The sequence below is a fragment of the Limulus polyphemus genome, unplaced genomic scaffold (genome assembly GCF_000517525.1).
Source record: "Limulus polyphemus unplaced genomic scaffold, Limulus_polyphemus-2.1.2 Scaffold5679, whole genome shotgun sequence".
Taxonomy (NCBI): Eukaryota; Metazoa; Arthropoda; class Merostomata; order Xiphosura; family Limulidae; genus Limulus; species Limulus polyphemus.
In genome coordinates, this window is record NW_013671289.1 from 3,399 (window position 1) to 8,356 (window position 4,958).

General features: G+C 29.9%; 1 long non-coding RNA gene across 1 annotated transcript; it reads right to left on the minus strand.

Moving 5' to 3' along the window:
* Positions 1-2,147: 2,147 nt before the first annotated feature.
* LOC111089255 lies at positions 2,148-4,502 on the minus strand. Its single transcript, XR_002613546.1, has 2 exons — positions 4,234-4,502; positions 2,148-2,720 (listed from the first exon to the last, which is right to left on the minus strand). It is a non-coding gene; the product is annotated as an uncharacterized LOC111089255 (long non-coding RNA).
* Positions 4,503-4,958: the final 456 nt, after the last annotated feature.

The window sequence follows — 4,958 nt, forward strand, 5'->3', positions numbered from 1 at the left end:
AGTGTAATGAGTGTTGGTATAATAAGTCGAAAGTAAAGACTGTGAGTTGTGAGATCAGCTAGCCTAAAGCCAAATCTATAAAATTTATGATGAAAGTAAAAATATCAATTCAATTTTAAACATAAATAGTTTCTGAATTATGCTATTTTCTGTTATATCACCAACGTTTTTAATAAAACAAACAAACCTCTTTAATCAATGGAGACTAACTTAAGATACACAAATATTTTTCCAGTTTTGCTGTCTATACATTTCATTAATACTTTCAGTACATAGACTAATGATAATATTAGATTATACTTTAGTTGCTAAGCAACATGACATAAAAGCCATTGTTGGAATGTAGTGTTACCAAAATACACTGGCTTTTCTATATATTAGAAGTTGTTAATCCAACTGATTTTTACCAATAATTATTCTCTGAATATGCCACAAATTCATTTCATGAATGATCTTAATTTTGATTGGCTCACAAAGGAAATTACCAATATTTGACTGCCTCCTCGACTGCACTTTTCTGACTCTTTGTTGGTCAAGTTTGATTTTGTAAAATGTATTTATTTTAGTTAGCTATTAAATGTGAGGTTAATTGTATACCATGGAGTGGGGGTGGTAGTACTTGCCCCTCATTTTTGATGAGCTATACACTAGTTTTATTTATAATACAGTTTCATCAGTTAGATACCCTCCCTGTTGACGATATTTTCGGTCATAATCCCAAATTCCTACTAATTTTCATTATATTTAGATCACACAGAACATTAAAACACACCTTTGAAATTATATTCAGCCATGAAAACTTCTCAAAACAAATGCAATAGTATCAGTTAAATAGGTTTGTATTAATTACAAGTATTTCAGTTAAATAGATTTGTATCAATTAGAAGTATTTAGTTAAATAGATTTGTATCAATTAGAAGTATTTAGTTAAATTGGTTTGTATTAATTACAGGTATTTCAGTTAAATAGATTTGTATTAATTACAAGTATTTCTGTTAAATAGGTTTGTACTAATTACAAGTATTTCAGTTAAATAGGTTTGTATTAATTACAAGTATTTCAGTTAAATAGGTTTGTATTAATTACAAGTATTTCTTTTGGGAAAAAAAATTTGAATATATATAATCAAATTTTTTTCACATTGCAAAGTATGAAATAATGGTTGGCATTAGGTAAATTACTAAACAAGTCTAGTAAAACTGTAATGAATCGATTTGTAAACTAAACACTTAAAACTAAGTTAAATAAACATTTTAAATGTCTTAACATTAACAATAAAACTTGATCATACTGGGCCTATGAATCTGTGTAGCATAAGTATGAAAATAATAAAAGTAAATTAATATATATAGGCTGTAGCATAACACAAAATCACAAATCATAAGCTTTTACCATCACATTTAAGCCAGTCAAACAGAGAAAGGTGATTTTAAAATATAGTAAATAAAAACAGAGAGAAATAAATTGAACAAATTATACCCTTTTTATAAAGAAGTCGGTAAGTAAGCTCACTTGTTTCAATAATGAAATGTTTTTCCTTCATCAGGAAATATTTTTTTAAATTATTACAAACTTCACAGGGCCATGATGTTTGTATCAATGTCACCTGTACCACAACTGTTTGCAAAAATACATACGAGTAACTGTTCTTTGTGGTAGTAAATACATTTTAACCAAACCAAAGTTGACAAACACTGTATTTAAATTAACCATTATATATCTTTATGGTTAAAAGAAATATTAAATAACAGTTTTCAGTACTTGAAGAACTATTCTAGGAGAAGATGGTGAGAAGATACACAAGAGATGTATAATTACCTACATTTACAAGCTTAATCATGTGTACTTGTATTAGAATACAAGTTTCTTTGAGCGTAATGCACAAAAGGTGTACAATTATACAACTCTTTCATTATTGAAGATGCCTTAAAAATAAATGTGAACTCATTCCATGTTTCTATTCAAAGTAGTTGTTGAACATTTTCACACAACCAAAAATTCCTAAACAATTTTCCTGCAATATGAAATAGGTATAAAATATGTTCATTACATTCCTGGTTTAGAAAAATGTTAGATATAAAGCAAAGTTTGAAGTTTTGAGCTTGTAAACTTCGGAATATGAAAGAATTAGAGGTAATCTGATTCAGTTTTTTTTTTTTATCATTATTAGGGTTTTTAGTGGTATGAGTCTGTAGAGTTACTGTTAAGCCACTAAGAATCACTTTACTGTGGATTTGTATAAACAGACTATAAGCTGCCTGAGTGATGGGATGATAAAATTAAAAGTTTATAAACAGTAACAAGTATAAGCTTTAAAAACTCAAATCTAGACTCAATCTCCAGCAAAATTATCTTTCCTGTGGAATGGTTTACTTGACAATGATGATGATGCATGAGCTGATAATGCAAATATTTTTTAAACAATTCATCTGTGTATGTTTCAATCTGGAACTGCTAGTAAATATTTAAAATTAAATTACTTGTAGTACCCTGGGGAAAAAGATGCATATGTTTATACTTGTTTTTATGTGTTAAAGATGTTCAGGAAAGTTTAAGACTGTTGGTACTGCATCTGGTCACAGTCTGAAAGTTTGGCTAGTTTTGTTAAAATAAGCCTCTTCAAAATTATAAGAATACACTACTGCCTTGTTTGGTGGCTTAAATTCCTTTCTCTTCATCCTTGCTACCCATAGCTGTCATCTATTAATGTTCTTGAGAACCTAAAAGAAGAAAAAGTGCACAATTGAGTTTAACTGATTGTTTTTTTATACCAATCAACTTATTTAAGGTGGTACATGTGGAATACAATATTAAATGATTCTGATTTATGTTAACATGGCATTTAAGGATAACAATGGCCTGCTGGTCCATCTGACTTTCCCGTCCCATAAACTATTAAAAACTCAAAGCCAGCCCTTATCATTCAAATATTTATCAAAACTTCCTTTCAACTCCCTTAGATTTACTGCTTCCACCACATTTAAAGGTAAGCCATTCCAAAGACCAACCACCCTGTTAGAAAAATAAGACTATCCTGAAGATTAGTCCTACCCTGCCCAAATTTTTGTGTATATTCTAGAATATAATAACCCAGCCATTTCATAATCATCAGATATGAGCCTTCCTGTATCATCCCTCATAGGTTCTATTCTCATTCTAACATTCTCCTTACCCTTAATGCAAAGAAATCCTTCATATTAATTTTTTACATTTACTGTCAGTCTTTTTTCATACAACTTTTTACATTTCCTAATTTTTTGTTTGACCAACTCTCTTGATCTTTTACAATCCTCTTAATCTCTCATCATAGCAGTCAATTTAAGTAAATTTAAAATGCTTTTCTTTAATTTTATTCTTTTACCCTTTATAGGCCTTTTTTTGTTTAGTTTTTACTTATAGCCACCTATTTTTTTCTATAAGGAATATATCTATCTCAAATATTTAAAAATTGGTTTTTACATTTTGTACACATTTCATCAGTATCCCCAATTCACAACATATAATTTTTATCATATTCCTTCAAAATTTGTAACCAAAATCTCTTTATTCCTGATCTACATATGCAGCAAAACATCAAATCAGATAGTGCAATGATCACTTGCACCCAGATGTTCTCCAATCATTATCCTATCAATTATTTTTATATTAGAAGTTGACAATAAATCTAAAATACCATTGTCACTAGTAGGTTCCCTGACCAATTAGTTAAAAAACCCATCCTGAATTGTTTTTAAAACCCAATTCCCTCATGGTTTAACTAAATTTTCCCAATCTATATGCCTGAAACTAAAATCCCCCATTATTATGATCTCATTAACAGCTCACATTTACTTCACTATAAAATTTCTCATTAATTTAATCAGTATCACTTGGTGGTTTGTAACAAATTCCAATTAAAAACATTTTCTCCTTATAACCGCCAACAGAAAACCAAATACATCCAATCTCTTTTCTATTACTACAACATCCGAAAGTTTAATAAGAAAAGCCACTCTTCCTACCTCTTTTTTAGAACTTTATTCCTATTGAATAATCTATAACCATTCATAATAAAAGAAATTCCTGTCATCAAAATGGTCTTCATAAACTAATTCTGTACTATGTTCCTATCCTATACTTTTCGTTACTTCTTGTTTGTTTGTTTGTGTTTTCAGTTTATTCTGGTTCTCACCACTGGCTTACTTTTAATCCTAGTTTAATTAAGGCTGTCACTGCAAACAATCTAGCACCTACCTATTTAAATATAAACTATCCATTCCAAAGAGCTCCTGCATCCTAGTATACAAATAACATCGCGATTTGGAGCTTCTCAAGTAATCCACACACAGCCATTTCTAAGGTCGAAATCTCGCTCAATACCATACATCAATGGTGTAATAAATGGCGCGTAATTTTTAACCCCACTAATACACAAGCTATCGCTTTCCTCAAGAAAATCAATAAAAGCTGGAAAAAATTTAGTAATTTGTGATTAACATTAGACAATATAGTAATACCGTTCTCTAAATCTGTAAAACTTCTAGGTTTAACTTTCAGCTCAAACTTATCTTGGAGCAAGCATTTTAATGATATAACCAGGAAATCAAGTAACAGAATTAACTACTTAAGGCGCATTGAGGGTATTAATCAAGAATGCAGTGCCAAAACAATCATCACTATTTACAGAACTGATACCAGACCTTTATTCGAGTACGGTAATGCGGTAACATGTAATATGACTGACTACCAATATAAGAACTAAGTTACAAAATCTTCAGTAAAGAGCAATTAAAATAGCCCTTAGACTCCCAAATTACACCCCATTTGAATACCTGAACTCACTTTCAGTCATACCACCCTGAAAGAACGCTTTATAAGGTTAGCATCTCGATATTTATCACCTTTTAACGTGATTAAGAATCTTAAAAACACTGTTCCATAAGTCACAGTTTGTATAAACTATTGTTACGTCACCGTTT